This window comes from Tenebrio molitor, chromosome 3, assembly GCF_963966145.1.
Source record: "Tenebrio molitor chromosome 3, icTenMoli1.1, whole genome shotgun sequence".
NCBI classification, from domain to species: domain Eukaryota; kingdom Metazoa; phylum Arthropoda; class Insecta; order Coleoptera; family Tenebrionidae; genus Tenebrio; species Tenebrio molitor.
The window spans coordinates 11,794,538-11,812,900 of NC_091048.1; the positions used below are offsets into that span (position 1 = coordinate 11,794,538).

The following is an 18,363-nucleotide window of genomic DNA, read 5'->3' on the forward strand; positions in this document are numbered from 1 at the left end:
TTCTCCAGAGCCTTTAGAAATTAGGTCAATTGCATGATTGTTTGTTCGTGTATAAAGCATATTCAAAAAATCATCCGTTGCTAGTAAATTAAAATATTCAATTGGCTCTGTTGCTATATTCACATTCACAAGTAGGCCTTCCTTTTTAGTAAAAGCAAAATTTTGACTTTGAACCTCATCATAATTCCATTCAGAAGTCTGTGGGGGATTTAGAAGACATGTTGTTGAAGTTTGTGGCAAAGATGTGGGAGAAGCGGAGTGCAGAAGTGCTGATGAAGTCTGAAATCCTAAACCTTGTGCTTCTTCTTCATCCTCAGTCTCGATAGCATCGTCCTCGCCGGTATAGTCAGGGTCATCATCACTATCATTAGCGAAAGGGTCGTCTGCCTCAGTCTCTGAATCTTCTAAACTAGCCAGCAGTTCCTCGTCTGTAAGAGGCTTCTTTTGAGAGGTGCTATATTTTACTCGTTTAGATGGTCCCGGTTCTCCTTCCATTATATTTCTAAAATTAATATAAACTTACATATTCGTACACGCGCCGTATGCCCATCAATGCCTCTGGGGCGGGCAACATTTTACTTTGTGAATATTTAAATTCGAAAATGTTGTTGCATTAAAAACTCAAATAAAAAAAAAACAAATCATAATTCACAACTAAATAAAATTAGCAAAAAATGTATAAAAACCTACCGCAATCTCTCCGCGTCAACGATCACAGTGAAATGATCGATACGTCAAACATACGATCGATCTTCAGCAACCAAGAATACACCAGAAAACACAAACCTGTACTGTATGCCCCGACGCAATATCGTTCGAGTCCAAGCAGTCCAGTATATTGTATGTAGCTTTGAATCTTATGAATATCAAAACGCCGCTCGGGCGGACTCGGCGTGGCGGGCTAAGTTAGGTGACGGCCCCAGGGGCGGTCTAGGCAGCGAATGTGTTAACTTACCGTCCACAATTAAAAAAATTAATGATTGAAATATGAATTGGTTTAAGCCATAGCAATTCAGTGTCACTGCTTTCATTGTGTAATAACGGAATTATAACGTATTTGCCATCTGCCAGAGGATAACTTAGACATTTATTGATGAAGTTTCAAACACGGCAATATCAAATACATCCGAAGAATTGCATGTAAGTTTGTAAAGTGGTTTCTTTTCTAAGCGTTCTTGTCCAAAAATGTAAATATTTGCCTGGATATCTTTGATAATACTAGCAGCTCTCAAAACAGTTCCATCATTGAGAAGAACATAATTGTCTCTACCATTGATTATGATTTCAAAATCGTTTAAATAGATATTTGTGCAATAAGTTAGGAAATGTAATTTTTTTCCTTATTAAACATGCCGTGTAGGGAAAAAATGGATTTCCTACGTATTGCACACATGATTTTTTCTACTGGAGTTTGGAAAATACATAAAATTAGGATATTTTTAATATTCTATTAATTCTTTCTAAATTAAAAAGCGAAATCAAAATTGTTCTGCTTTCGTTACCATAGAGAAACAATTTAGTAATGAAAAAATGTGGAGGCGTTTAAGTTTTTCTCTCAATTAAATATCTATCACTTTTTACGTTACGTATCCCAGGAAACGACCAAAATTGAACTTTTAGTCTTGAAATATTATTTCCGCCCTTAGTAGGAAATTTTTCACTTTTCCTAACTCAAATTAGTATTACAATGTTAAAGTTTTCCAAACTCCAGTAGAAAAAATAACTTGTTGCAGTGGATTACGGGAACATTTCACAAATTTCTTTAGTTGGTATAAATCATTTTCATAACGAAATGCGCTAAACTGATCCAAAGAACCATGTATTTTACAGTCATCAGGCAAATGTATTTAATTATGCACATTATGTGAAATAAATTGTTCACCGTATAGACAACCATAATTTTGTACAAAATAATGTAGCAAAGTTCTACTAGCTTCCAGATGACTAAGATGTAAATTTGGTGAACACAGTATGCGGATGGCGGTATGTAGTGACAAAAAATGATTATATTGATTTTGTGATATAACGTCTTTTAAAAGTAATGGACCAGTATACAAAAGAATCTGTCGAAATTCGGTGGCTTTAAATCTTTCTACATCCGTGAAGCTCCGTGGAGTCCTAGCAAACTCTTTAGGAATATATTTCTTCATTGTTTCTATCCGACCATTTAAAGTAATCATTTTTTCATTATCTAAAATTCGGGCATTCCGTTTTCCTTTTACCCAAAAAGTCAGCATCACTCCAAGGCATACAACATGCATATAATCTAGGGAAACTTGTTTAAATGTTTAAATCCTCCAACGGACTAACTCTTCGTCGATTCTCTGTTTACACAATTCGTCTGTGCGAAGCAACGAGTTTAATTCAGGAAAAGTTACACGGCCATTGATAAACAGTCCTTCTTGAGTACATTTTGTACAGCTGTGATATCCTGTATGACCTTTTATAGATAACAAAAAAGCTTTAGCGGGTGCATCACAAATAAATTTTTGAAGTCGTGGATAAATTTTTACATTGTTAATTTCTACACCACCTGTACTTATGATTTTATACTCCTCAACAAATTTTTCTAGAAATTCAGTTATGGTTTCTGGTTTTTTATAACCATGATAAAGCCCGGCTAGGAATGGAGTTGAAATGTGACAATCCTTATTACTGATAGAAATTAAAATCGGCCAAAACTGACTAGAAGACTTGTTCAGCGGTAAACCGTCAATATTCATATCGATGTTAATTACTAAATTAGGTTCAAGATTTTCAGTTTTTCAACAAAGTTTTCAATTCATTGGCTATTCCTAAGTGATAATATTGGCCCTCCTTTATGTGTACAATTTCAAAAGATGACGTCTTTGGAGTACGCAAAAGTGTGCGGACGTCTTTAGGAAAAATAAATCCTTTAGCTTGTAAAATAGCTAACAGTTCATTAATCGCACACTGAGATAGCATTGGTCTATATTTTAAAAATCATTTTTTTATATTTCCAGTGACTTCGTCACTGTTGTCGTTTGTCGGGCCCAAATTGAATAATGCATTATCAAAACTTTGATTTTTGGAGATCGCCGCATTTAATAGTTATTTACATAATTAGTGGGATAAAAGCAATATTACAAGACTCGAGTGTGAAGATTGCAGATGTAATATGCTTTAGCCCACGTGTTATGTACAATATTTTATCTACGGCTGCAAATTATTAATTAAAAAAATCAATTTTTGGCAAAAACGTCAAATTTGACATTTACAAAAATATATTTTGATAATTGTTAAATGCCAGTTTCAATCGTTTTCATTCAAAATCAAAGCGACAAGATTGAAACAATTTGCTCAATACCAGGACAACCAGCTAATTCTGTTTGTAAACAACGCGTTATTTTTAATTTTATTTTTTAGTAATACGATATTGTTTCTTTTCGTCATAGATACACATTATGAAAAATAACCCATAACTCCCTTGGGATTTGTCAAATTTTTTCGCCCTCCACATTGTTGACAAACTAATGAGAACGAAACTATAGCAACCACATATTCACGCAATTTTCCCTGCAAAATATTTTTAAGAAAGTTTTAACTTTTAAGTAGAGACTAAAAAATAAAATATTGTATGCACCACGGGAGATATTCATGTTTTTCCCCTCGGTTGACTTATAATTCCTCGGCCCAAAGGCCCTCGGATTATAACCACGTCAACCTCAGGGAAAAATCATGTTCATATCTCCCTTAATGCATAAATATCTATTTCATAATTGAGAGCCGGATCGTTTACGTCTTATCGCGGCTCTCGGAAGTGAAGTGACTTCGAAAAATGTACATTGGGGTTACCCGACGTCAAGTGAGAAAAGTACCAGAACCTGGAACGGAAACGTCTGTGATTCTGTTTCGAGGACGACCTGAGTGCAAGAGACGAGCGTGTCTGGAAGTGTCACTGCAGTTTGCGTCGTTTTTCCAGTATGGCGTGTATTGGAAAGTGGTCTCTTGTGCGAGCAACGCAAAAGAGAATAGTAGATGATATCATCAAAAGTGGAAGTGAGTCTTTTTGTGCCAAGCCCAGAGGTTGAAGACCGAAACGAAGTCGATGCCGGCTACTGGGCGAACAAAATGCAAGGACTGTGTTATGTATTTACAATAAGTACCTAGCTTTTCTTTTGTATTGTTGTCTTTCAATAAATTTTGTCTGTTTGCTTCTAAATAAAAATGCGTTACGTAATGAAACCAGTGCGGTAATGAACTACATTACGTAACTCAAATGACTATAAATGAATGTGGTTATAAGGTATTATCCAAGCAGCCGTAGATAAAATATTTAATAATTCTGAAAATATATGAGTAAAAGAGACTCTGCTTTTGGCACATTTCCTTTAGCACATTGTTCGTTACTGGTATTGGCATCAATAGTGGTAGAATCGACAGGAACGGTATTATCAATTTTTTGATCAAATTGCTTTTTATCTCCTATTGATGAATTTATACACGTATTAGTCTTCATTTTAATAAAATCATTTTTTTCCAATCGTCGCAAATGGCGTTTTGAAATTAAAGCACTGCTTACACTTGTCTTCATCTTGCAGGGCAACAAACAAATAATAGTAGTTTATTTAATGAGTTCGTGGGCCTTTAAAACGCTCCAAATCGCTTAAAATCTTTAAAATTAGCTTGACGTTTCGTTTTGACATTTATCAAAATCCGTTCACACAGGAGAAAATTCTCAAATTCCGAGTGTCGAACAAAAAAAAATTATTAAATATGTATCTAAATCTACAGATTCGCGCTAAAATTTCTTGAAAGTGAGGATAGGATCAAGAATGCAAGAATTCTGAAAAAAATACCGGTAATTGGTGATAATGAGACGAAGTTATAGACAAAAAAAATTTCTTATAAAAGTTTTTTCGTTTTCGAGATACAAATGATTGAAAATTTGGTGCTGGTGCGTTATCGCTTGACACGCGAATTAAAGTTGCGCAGAAGACCAAATTCAGACGACTACTCACGAACGGCTCCCACCCGTTCTAAAAAATCGCCGTTGTTGAATTACTGCTGAACCGATCTTTGCCGATAGTTCTCCTTCTCCCTGTTAAACTCCTCCCACCGCGCACCTCGCGTGTCAAGAGATAATGCACTAGCTATAGAAGTCGCTCGTTTTGAACATGAAATTTATTTATTATGTGGAGACGCAGCTTATAGTATCAGAGAGTTGCTTCTTGGTCCATATACTGGAGGAAATTTGCTTCAGATTCAAAGAAACTTTAACAATTCTATAAAGGTTCTGAGAATAGCTATCGAATGGGGAATGGGAAATGGGTTTGAAAAGGTGGCTAGTCAATTCGCGTTCGTAGACTTTAAAAAGAATCAGAAACTTTTATTGCAAGGAGTTGAAACAATGTATAAAATTGCTGTTTTGCTAACAAACTGTCATACATGTTTGTATGGCAGTGAAACTTCACAATATTTTGACATAGTACCTCCACCATTAGAGGTGTATTTGGGTTAAAAAAGTTGAAATAAAAATTATTTAATGTTATTGTATTAAAGTAGGTACATATTTTTTAATTAAACTACTGTGAACTGTGAATAGAATCTTCCAATAGAATTTAACTGCTTTGAAAGCACTTGTATGACTTTGAGTTGATTTTCTAATACATCGTTCAAAAGTTTCCTGTCTTCTGTCTTTTGTTCAATCTCGAAATTTAAGCGCCTTTCTTCTTTCAGCCAGTAGTAATTTTCCCTCTTCCAGTTCTAACTCTGTAGATCGCAACTTATGTTCTCGTTTACCTTTATCGTTCAAATATTCCAACGCATTTTTCTTCAAATAATTATTTCTGTTTTTTCATTTTCTGTTTGGACCAAGTATTTTAGTTGGAATTCATGATGTTTCATTATTTGTTTCAAATGTTGATTCTTGGCATTTACTGGTGTGGGCATTAGAATTTATACATGTATTATCTTCTATTAAATGAAGAGGATTTTGAGTAAAATTCACCCCAGCGGTTATTTCATTTAGTTCAGCGGTGAAATTATTTTCTGCTTTAACATCCTCATTCTGACCACCATTATTAATGGAATGAAATTCTTCTAATTCAGTACAATAAAATTCAAATGCGATACGATCCCTCATGTCTTTTCCTATTTTATTGCTAATTTCTTCAGATGATAACTCTTTGCGTTTCTTTTTGTTTGATGATGGGCCAAAATTTTTGATTTTTAGAAATTATTTTGGCAGGTGGTCGTAGTAACCTTATCTTGTAGCAAGATCTTATGGTAAACATTTTTGTTGTAATTTTTTCAACTGCCATTTGTACATGTTTCTATTCTCTAGGTTCTCTAGACAGGACTATTGGATACAATTTCTCTTAGTAAAATTATATCGTCGTCACTCGTGAATCTTAATCTTTTTCTAATGTTCATTTTCCTATTTGATCGATAAATTCCTGTCAATGAAAATTTAAATTTTTATTTGACGTGTTGTCAAATTGCATAAAGCTATGAAATTCTAACGTTAAGGTAGGAAAATAAGGGCAACTTTATAACAATCTAATTAAAGTCACATTCTAAACCTTAATAAAGTTCCGTTATTCGTTTTTCATTCTGCGCATGCGCAATTGTCAAAATAAGGTTCCCTTATTAAGGTTTCGTTGCTATTTGAACTTGCAATAAGTCTCTAATAAAGTGCTCGAAAAAACTCACGCGTTTTCATTCGAGTTTTGTCAACGGTGAGAAAAGTCACCGTGTCAATAGTTGGCTTTTAGCACTTCTCATTAAAATGACGTCATTTTGATGACAAAACTCACCAGTGAGAAATCTCGCACGAGTCGGTGGTAGGCCCCGTCCGCCCCCTGCAAGTTCAAATATCCACTGCAGAATGTCTTTCAAAAAATAGTCAAAAAACGATCATAGTTAGACCTAAGAATAAAAATCAATCAACAGCAAAGACTAAGGCAGATTTGATGAACAATGCTGAAACTGAAATGGCGGCATTTTGTTGGGTTGTGACAATAACAGCAACCTTGAACAAGAAGTTAAAGATAGACTTTCGGAGAATTATGCGATCCACGAAGTTAAACCCACCGGCCAGGTATTAGAATTTCAATTCTTTCATATAATATCAATCATACAACACTACTTGAATATCTATTGAAACAAAATGAGTTTTGTGGGGTTTAATATATTCGCTGTTTATTTAACAAAGACTTAAATACAAGTAACCAAAAAGTAAGCAGTGTATCTAGGAGAGAGGTTTGAGAAGTTGAGTCCCAGCGGAAGCAAAACTTCTTGTGAATTCTGGCTGGGCGTCGATCTTTTATGGGCGTCGATTGGCGCCGTGTTGAAGACGGTTGATGATGTGGCGTCCGCGGGAACATTTGACCAATGGAGGTTGTGACAGAGCGTAGTGCCGCAAGGTACTACTAGCGACACCACGAGGGTAGTAGCGGGGCGCATTTGTACTACCAATTCGGCGTAACGGGTAGTACAGTTTATTTTTGATAGTACCTAATTCAGAAATCAAATTGTTAAAACTAAGTCCACTGAAGAATAAAGAGGATATTTATCAAGCGCTTTTTGAAGTTGATTTAAATACATAGAAAAAAGCGACTTCCATAGGTCGCTGCCTTGTGGGACTAGATGGTTGAAATATACAGGCTGATTCATCTTTTACCGCCGGTGGCAAAATTGACCTTAAAATAGATATTTATGCATTAAGGGAGATATGAACATGATTTTTCCCTAAGGTTGACGTGGTTATAATCCGAGGGCCTTTGGCCCGAGGAATTATAAGTCAACCGAGGGGAAAAACATGAATATCTCCCGTGGTGCATACAATATTTTATTTTTTAGTCTCTCTACTTAAAAGTTAAAATTTTATTAAAAATATTTAGCAGGGAAGATTTCGTGAATATGTGGTTGCTATAGTTTCGTTCTCATGAGTTTGTTGCCAACAATGTGGAGGGCGAAAAAATTTGACAAATCCCAAGGGAGATATGAGTTGTTTTTCACAATCTGTATCTATGACGAAAAGAAACAATATCGGGTTACTAAAAAATAAATTATTATTTCACTTTCATATTTTGCAGACCTAATTTATTATCCATAAGGCACATAATATCAAAAAATGGAATTTATAAGTTAATTAGGTCAAATTTTGGCATTTTCTCAATTATTAGTTGTTTAATTTATTCAATCTTGTGGCATATGCACACTCAGGTATTTTCACACAATTTTACCATGTTAAATCAATTTTAGCTTATGGTATTATTGAAATAAACGCATTTTGATATTCAAATTTGTATTTGCTTCATGATTTACGACATAATGTCCCAATAACTTAACAACAAGGTCTTTATTGCCACAGCAGTAGGTCCTTTACAAATCCTATCGTAAATTCACCTAAGCAGGTCAGTTTTACAGAGTAGTCATTGTTAAGGAAAATTTACAACCCTAAAAGCCAACAACTACCAATAATAGTATATTCTGATACAAGTTTATAAGGAAGCCTTTAAAGCACGCGCGACGAGTTTAAGAGCACGACGCGTAGCGGAGTGCTTTTAACGTCGCAAGTGCTTTAAATGCCCTTATAAACGTGTATCATGCGCTATTTTTTATTATACCTGCACTACAATCTGAAAATTATAACAAAAAAGTGAATTGAAACACCTTTTCCGAAGTACCTAATCTGTGTCATTAATCGTTGATATAGAAATGGTCAATTGTTGTTGTTTCGTTGCTATCATAAGTTGTATATAAATGTCTATTTATCATTGTTCAAAATATAGGTGAATTTATTGTTACCTAAGGGACCTTAAAGCTTTAGTGTTTTAAGGGCCCTTTTTCGCACGCATTTTAGTGTCAAAAACAGGGATTATGATTCAGGTATAATAAAAAAGCAATTTTTCCATTAAAATCGATATAATTCAAAAACTATCAAAGATTTTTCGAAACGGGTTGCAGATATTGATTTTATACGTCATTAGCCACATTCTGATGCAAAAATTTAAATATGAATTTTTTTTAAAAACAGTTTTTTATAAATGTTAGCTTTCGGGGGTGAACACCCACAAACACACACTGAATAATAACAAACTTTTATTACATTAACCTCCCTGCCACCACACCATGCTACCCGCATACATGAGATCTCGATGATAATAATAATAATGATAATGTCTTAGTCTATTGCGCATGAACGTCTCTGCTGGAAGTCCATAGAGATGGGGATGATAGAACCCTCTGGTACAGATCGCAGGGTGGTGTCTATGGTTGACTGCTAACACGACCATCCTGTTCCCGGGGCGTCCTCGCACCGGTAGGACAGCGTTGAAATACTAGAATCATACAAAACAGCAGAACTCTGAAGTAACGAAACATATGGTACGGAGGCTCTTAAAAGTCCTCGTAACTTTTCTCTCGCACTCTGTGAGAGAGCCATGATGTTAACAGTGTCATTCGTGTAGGATCGCTACTGACTATCACTAATTTCTTAACTCTCAGCCGTATGGGATCGCCATACTTTCAACTCATTTTTAAGGTATTCCCTTATTATTGTGGGATCGCCACAACTACAATAAAGTCATGTGGGAACGCCACATACTCATACTCTTCGGTCTGTGGGAACGCCACAAGTTCTACAATTAGTCATGTGGGATCGCCACATACTCATACCTTTCGGTCTGTGGGAGCGCCACAACCGCTACATTTAAGTCATACTACTTTTTACTGTGTGCAAGATCGTTACACCATGACAATGAATGAAAAATGCCTACTCACAATTTTTGATGTATTCAGACCGGTTGAGTCTCAGGCCAGCTTCGCAGTTGCTCATGAGCCGCAACGGTGGTGCGTTTTCCTTTTCTCCACAAGAGATAACGCTCATTGGGGAGGATTGCTCGGACAGTGAACGGCTCGCTGTACTTTGATTGCAACTTGCCACCACCAGCCAATTGCGAATTTTCGACCGCAACCAAATCACCAAGGGAAAATAATTTCGCGGCATACCGAGTCACATTGAAACGTTCAGCTTGCTTATCTTCAATATTTGTCATCCTCACTTGAGTATGAACGACAGCCTCCTCTGGGTCAATGTAATTATGAGTCGCCACTACCTCTGGCAACATTTGGACAGTTGCTGGCAACCTCGGATTTGAACCTAACTGCAACACTGTAGGTGCAAACCCTGCCGTTGCGTGCACCGTGGAATTGATGACAGTCTCAATGTTGGCTAATGCTTCAACCCAAGTCGATTCCTTTTGGTCTGTGAGAGTGGCTCTCAGTAGATTAAAAACTGTCCTCATCACGCGTTCAACCTGCCCATTTCCACGTGGCATACCAGTGGCGATGTGGTGAAGTTCTACCTGTTGTTCACTCAAGAAGTTTCGGAACATGGTAGACGTGAAGGCAGTTCCTCTATCTGCGATTATACGTCTGGGTTTTCCCAATTGTTTGCACACTGAGAAAAGTGCCTTGATTTGAATCTTCCGATGTTTTTGACTTAATCGGCTTCAGGCTGCAGTATTTCGAAAAAGCATCAACAATGACCAATATCTGAGTACATCCGTGTGATTTCACTAGTGGGCCTGCGTGGTCCACATGCCACGTGTCTAAGATGTCTTTCGGTCGTTCGCCTATCTGCCATAGTCCTGATCGACGCCCCGTATGGGACTTCCCAAGAACGCAAGCTCGACAATTCCTGATATATTTCTTAGGCCAAAACAGATCCTCTCTCATTTTAGCAATACATTTTTCCCATCCAATGTGAGACGACTTATCATGGTACTGGCGCATCGTTTGTAACCGAGCCGCCACTGGAACAAAACACTTTGGAGAGTCGCCTGTACTACGGCACCGTCTTGCACCAAAAAATCACTGTAGCCGCTAAGATTTTTCAAGACTCCTTCACAAAATTCGTCTTTCTGTTGAAAATCTAGTAATGTAGTACACTCGGTGGTTTTTTTTTTTTGCCTTTCCCCTTTCACCTAACAGGCCTATCAGGTAGGTACCTTTTACGGTCGGCTTGGTTTCTCATTTTTTTCCTTTGTGGTGCGACGGGGCTCCGGGGTACTTTCCCCGGCTACCCACGCCCACCCTCTCTCCTCTCCTTTTTCTGGACGACACAACACGAATACCACAACACACAACACCCATGGGAGGCCCATCCGGCCTGGGATTTGAACCCTGCTGACCTCGCGGTGGTGTCGGGAGAGTGTCGCTCTTCCCTCCACCACCCTACCGTCAGCCCCTACTAGACATACACACACATCCATGGCCCGGCGGCGTTTCCTTCCTTCGAAAAAATCCTCCCCCTTCGGTGGGATTCGAACCCACTAGCGCCGGGACCGCGACCTCGGAGCACTGTCTCCGACAGCCATGCGGCCACCGAGCTACCTGTACTACGGCACTGTCTCGCACCAAAAATTCACTGTAGCCGCAATGATTTTTCAAGACTCCTTCACAAAATTCGTCTTTCTGTTGAAAATCTAGTAATGTAGTACACTCGGTGGTGTCAGCTCGTTGCACGGTTCTCAGGACACACATTGTTTCTACTGGATTTCGACTCAGATAATCGACATGTCCCATTTTGTGACCCGGTCGGTATTCAATGCTGAAGTCATAATCTTGAAGTTTAATCCACTATCGCATTACGCGTGGATGTAAGTCCCTTTTTGGTGCGGTTGCGCGAACGGAGTTACAGTCCGTGTATATTGTGAAATGTCTTCCGTACAGATATACATGAAAATGTTCGACGGCGTCGACAATAGCTAATGTTTCTAGGTCGTACGCGTGATATCTGGTTTCGCAGTCCTTGGTACGCCTGCTATAATACGCAGCGGGATGCACGATACCTTTGTCTTGCTGTAACAGAACAGCGCCGATACCAACAGAACTGGCGTCCGTGTGAAGCTCGCAGTCAAGTTCGGGGTTGAAAATACGTAATGCTGGTTGTTGGGTCAATGAACTGATAATCGATTGCCGGGCATCTTCGCACTCTTTGGTCCACTCGAAAGCTCGGTCCTTTTTCAACAGAGACGATATTGGAGCTGCAATGACAGAAAACTTTTCGACAAACCGACGAAAATAGCTTGCCAGGCCCAAAAATTGTCGGACACCTTTGACGTCCGTGGGGATAACCGTTTGTGTTAGAGCGGTCACTTTTCGCGCACTTGGACACACTGTTCCCTCGCTCACCACTACACCAAGATATTCCGTCTTCCTAGAAAAGAAAGTACATTTGTCGTAGTTGAGACGAAAACCTGCAGTGGATAGAGCATCCAAAACGTTTTCTAAGTTTTCCAACCCTTCTTTGATTGTAGTAGATGGGATGAGCACATCGTCGATGTACACATAGGCCTGCGTCCCCTTTAAATTGCCTAGCGCCTTGTCGATGGCTCTTTGGTAAACTGCGGGAGAGTTGACATAGCCAAAGGGCATACGGTTGTACTCATACAGGCCATCAGGTGTGATGAAAGCGGTGAAGTGCTTAGAATTTTCTTCAACTTCCATCTGGTGGAATCCGGCCTTCATATCCAATGTCGTAAAGTATCGAGCACCGCTCAGTGCATCAATCTGGTCGTGAATGTGAGGTAACGGATAACGTTCTTTAATGGCTTTCCGATTTATATCACGGTAGTCGACACAGAGACGTACGTCGCCGTTCTTCTTTTTCACTAGGACGATGGGGCTGGCATATGATGAGTGACTCTCACGAATGGTGCCTCCTTGTAACAAGTCCTGGATGATTTTTTTCAGTTGTATTCGTTCGGCATACGCCAGACGTCGTGGACCGTAAGTAATGAGAATGTCGTCTTTCAGTTTAATACTCAGTTTACCTGTCACAATATGGTCGGGTGTTTTCTCATGGCACTAGAGCAGCAGTTGTTTCAGTTTCCTTAGACTCTGCTCGTCTAGTCCTGACACTTTCAAGTGACTAAAGTTGGTGGTGGTTGACATGGTCATAACCCTTGGTACGTTGAGTAGGTCGTGGTGTAATTCGAGCCCACCAGCGGTTTTGTCGATTCCAGATTTCCAGGAATCGTATCATCGGCGACTATTGTGAACAAAACTTCTAAGGTTACTGTAGGCAAGACGGCTACTAAGTCACACGTGCCACTGCTATAAACATGCCGCGTTCCAATCCCGCACAATAGGCGCACTTTCGGTGTTATCGGAGCACCAAGTTTGATGGCCGCACTTTCACACAAAATTGAAACATCCGCACCGCTATCAATTTAATAAGGGAAGTTGGCAGCTTTGTCGTCGTAGAGGAGGGTTGCTACTGGTGTCGAAGCCAAATTGCGTCCTCGTCGGAACAGCATAATGTTTTTGGGCTTGCCTTGTTTTTGCCAACACGCTCCCTCCGTATGTCCCGGTCGTTTGCAGTGATCGCATGTGGGGTAATCAACTCCACGTTTTCTTTCCGATTCTTTACTTGGTTCTTTCCTAATGTCTCGAACGGAGGCGCGACAGTCAACTTGTCGGTGGCCACTTCGACCACAGCTGAAACACGTGCCCTTGAATGGTGTAACAAACGAACTTGGTCGGCGTTTATGCGAACTGTTGGCGCCCGTGACGTCATGGGATCGTCCACTTTGAGTCGCTCGGTATTGATGCTTTCGCTGTCGGGAATCGAAATCAGTGAGTAGTTTGAGTAGCTCACGGTTGGCACTTGGTTGTTGAATACGAATAGCGGCCTGTACTTCCGAATGATCTAGACCGTATTCCACCATACTTAAAATTGTATTCCACGGCAGTGCACTATGGAAACGATGAATGGTCCGAAGCTTTTGAATTCCGTAATCGCTTAGTGAGGTACAGTGTCGGCTTCGCAGAGTTGCCGCAGTATATGCGCGTGCGCCGGGAGTTTCACGATCGGGGAATGCGACGGTTAGGTCCGAACAAAATTCGTCCCCGGTGCGATGGACTGGTCTCCAATCAACGTAATATTCGTGGGCACGGCTTTTTAGTGCTTCCCCGGCCTTTACAATCATCAGGGTATCACCGACGAGCAGTTCGACCTTCAATTTTTTGCTACCTCTAACCACTCTTCCATGGGGTAGTTCGCAGTGTCTGGGTTAAATTCGGCCAATCGGAAAGACGTAGTGTGTGACGTCATGTCATGCGCGGTGTCTGCTGATCGCGTTGCTGAAGGCGTCGTATTAGATTGGCGGGACAATTGCGCCAACTGATCTTGTTGAGCCGCTATTAATGCAATTAGTGTTTCTTGCCACTGTACCTTGGGCCGTTTTGGGGTCGGACTTTTTGGGGACTCTGTCGCTTTCGCTGTAGTCGCTGTCGACGTAGCCGACAAGTGAACCGGGAGAACGCTTTTCCGCCGCCATATTGGTCGCTTACCGGGAGTTGTTTTCTCGATCTCAGGCTGGTCACTATTATTTGAGTCGTCGCTTCTATCCCACTTCTGATGTTAGCTTTCGGGGGGTGAACACCCACAAACACACACTGAATAATAACAAACTTTTATTACATTAACCTCCCTGCTACCACACCATGCTACCCGCGTACATGAGATCTCGATAATAATAATAATGATAATGTCTTAGTCTATTGCGCATGAACGTCTCTGCTGGAAGTCCATAGAGATGGGGATGATAGAACACGAGAGGCTAAATAACCCAGGACGATCCTTACCAATACGCATGCGTTAGTAACTTGGGTGCTTTGTTACATGTACCGCATGGTACTGTACCGCGTGCTGCGCGTAAGGCAAAGAACAGTAGATGAGTAGAACACAAACTAAAGATATAATTATGTTTTTAGAATCTTTTAATAGGTCTATTATTGTATTCAATTTGGAGTCGTTTATGACTATCTATTAAAGCACTCGTAGTTTAATGGATCTCTAAGAAAATTTTTATCAATATTTCAGTGTATTATTGTCATTTACACCAAAAAACTTCCAATATTAATGTTCAAACTCTACTTTTTAAGATGTAGTTGCATCCGTTACCTTGAATTACCAATTACATAATACAAAATTCCCTAGAATTTGAAAATTAAATTTTTTTATTTAAAAATGTAAAAAAAAATTAAAAAATAACATAAAAAAACTCTAGACCTGGGATTCGTGCGCCAAATCAACCCTTATAAAACTCGTTGTCCAAACATTTCATCACAGTTTTTTTAGCAGCAACATCTAAAATCGTTTCTTCGGAAACGCATACATTTAGTAGAGTTACCTTCAGGAAGGCGTGTGTGATTGGTTATCTTAAAATCGTTTTCATTTCAAAACTAATATACTTTTCACGTTTGTTGTAGAATCCTTGTTGCATTAAATATAAAATTCACAGTTAACAGCTGACGCGCGAGTTCTGGGACACCCTGTATAAATGAGTTTACTACATAAAAAAGGTCTTTTATTGTATTGTTTCTTATTATATACGCAAGTGTTGTTCTAATTTTTAAACAATAAATTTGCGATATTTTCTAAGTCCGTGAACGTCAAATTTAAATAACGCGCAAAATTATAGGACTTGCGCACAAGTATGGAATGGCCTGGGTCATTTAGCCTCTCGTGGATAAAACCCTCTGGTACAGATCGCAGGATGGTGTCTATGGTTGACTGCTAACATGAATATCTGCTCATAGAAAAAAAAATGTTTGAAATCAATTATACCGGCTGAAAGTAAATTTTTCGACAAAACAAAACTGTAAATTTGATAATTTTTTCTTATTTCTTAAGGGTCATTTTGCCACCGGCGGTAAAAGATGAATCACAGTACAGGGTGATGAAAAAAAGTGCCCACGACTGAAACTTAAGTGTCATTTTCTGTCGAAGGATTGTGAAAATCAACACAAAAATGGTCTAAAAACATTCTTGTAAAAGTTAAACAGCTTTCCTAACAGTACAAATTGGCAATATTGCACTTTTTTCTTCTAAAAAATATTATATTCACGTACTTCGCCGTATCTAAGAAACCAATACACATGATAGATACGGTCACCTGCATAAAAATAAAGCTGTCATGTGGATATGAATCAAAATTTTAATTTACAATAAATTGAACAAAAAGGTAAATGTTTCAAATAAATCTTATAATAGCTGTTCGAAATTTCTCCCACCAACTTCAATGCACAATGCTGCTCTTCGAACAATGTTCTCTTGAACCCTTTGAAGCATAGGGACATTTATGGTATTAACTGCTGCGTTGATTCTTTCTGTTAATTCCTCTAAGTTAGCTATCGGCGTAGCATATACAAAATTTTGGAGGTGACCCCAGAGGAAGAAATCACAGGGATTAAGGTCAGGTGACCGGGGGGGGGGGGGGGGGGGCAAGCAATCGGGCCACCTCTACCAATACATCTATTTGGATAACTAAGTCTCGTCACACCAGTCCCGTACCATTCTACCAAAATGTGGAGGGGCGCCATCCATTTGTAGCCACATTTGCCTCAAAATTGCAAGGGGTAAATCTTCAATCAAAACTTGAAAGTCATTTTGTAAAAATTGTAGAAAATTTTCTGCATTCACTCTGGCAGGTAGCGTAAAAGGTCCTACGAGGTTATTATCAATGACCTCAGGCAAGGCGGTCTAAAGTTACAGGTCAGGACACTGGCTACGTTGGCACATTCTCTGGTAGGCCATTCCATGACCTACGATGTTCCTAAAATTTTGAAAGCAATTCGACATTTAAAATAAATTTTGACAAGTCCTTGGTCAAATTCGTCAAACTGAATTAAAATTGCAATTGCAACTCAAATTATGCATCTTCTTCTTCAAATTACGTAGGTACCTGTATTTAAGTTTCCATCAAATGAGGGAACGAACCCAATTTGGAAAGAGATTTTAAAAATCGAAAAATGAAGAAATCGCAAAAGCAGCCATGCTTGTGCTAAATATTTTAGGGGAAGAGATATAAATGGGGACAAAATGAAACGACTTCTACCAAACGCGGTGCCAATAACTTCTAATTACGAAGAAATTACATTTTGGAAGAAATAATCACAATTAGTAATGACCACACAATCACTGGGCAAAATATTTTGCTTTAAAAAGGAATATTGAAATGAGACTGGGAAGCAAGTTACAAGAAATGGAGTGGGATTTAGGCAATGGGGAGAACAAAATTGTTATACATATTTAAGTTGGAAATGCCCACCTCGCCGTAGTTTATAACCAAACAGTTTCAATAGCCCGGAACACAGCAGAACATCTGAAATATTATCAGTAATGACTAATGAGCACCGTTATTTTTTTGTCCCCAAGGTGGATTTAAACTGCATATTACAATGCGATAATGCATTTTTGAACTGTCGCAAAATTAGATCACTCATATTTGACAAATGCAAATTCAATGACAGGTTTAGTGGATTTCGAATTTTTTCACGAAATGTTGGTGAAGCAATGTTGCCAGACTATGGTAGGCCATTCCATAGCACACTGTCTTTGGTCAGTGTCATGGCCTGGTAAATGAAGATCGCCTTGCCCCAGCCCACAAATTATTTCCGAATTTCAGTTGCCCAGATATGATGATTAAAAATGCCGTCTTGAGAAAAATATGATTCATCCGTCTATAATAGTTATTTATGTGACGCGCTTAGTAAATTAATCTTTACGGGCGCGCTGGTACTTATGGGACGAGTGACGTAAGGAACGAGTCTCCATAAGCCAGTAAGCCCAGTAAAGATTAATTTACTAAGCGAGTGGCATTCAAACTTTTATTTCCACCTTCAGCCTTTAAATATCGTTTTTTAATTGTTATTTATGTTTATAAAAATTTTGTAATGAAAGGCAGGCGGTGGGGCAATTATACGTTGTCATGGTGTTGAGATAAACAACAAAAATACTGTCAGAAGTTTTGTGAAATTTGTTGCAAAAAGAAAGAAAAGAAAGCATTGCTTTCATGCCTGATGAAAACCTTGAAGGCGATTTTCTTGAAATGCAAGAAAACAACCACGGAATTACCAACGCTGCAAGTGCGGTTCTATACTGATTCCATCCCAGGAGCGATATGAAAATGACTTTCGAAACGGATCAAAATGCATTATTAACGTATGTAATTGCAACAATTGACAGTTACATTTTTTTGCCTTTGTAATAAACTTTTCCAAAAATCATTTAATTAGTTTTGATTAATTATTATTTTTGATGAGCCTTGTAAAGTCTTTACAGGTCTCTTCTACGTGCCTGTTAAATATTACAGGGTTTTGCCTGTAATTACCCATTTACTTAGTTACCACAAAGACTGTTCCCCCCCCCCCCACAAATGTCAATATCAGCCCCCCCCCCCACAAATGTCAATATCAACTCTTCCGCCAGGATCCATGTTGCCCAATAGATCGGAGAGCTTAATCCTTCCATTTAAAGTTTCATTTGAGATTATACAGGTGTCCCAGAATGTACCAGCATAATTTTAACCACGAGCTACTGGC

At 38.8% G+C, this 18,363-nt stretch overlaps 1 pseudogene; it reads right to left on the bottom strand.

Moving 5' to 3' along the window:
* Positions 1-13,041: 13,041 nt before the first annotated feature.
* LOC138125620 (uncharacterized) lies at positions 13,042-14,632 on the bottom strand (annotated as a pseudogene).
* Between the last annotated feature and the right edge of the window lie 3,731 nt (positions 14,633-18,363).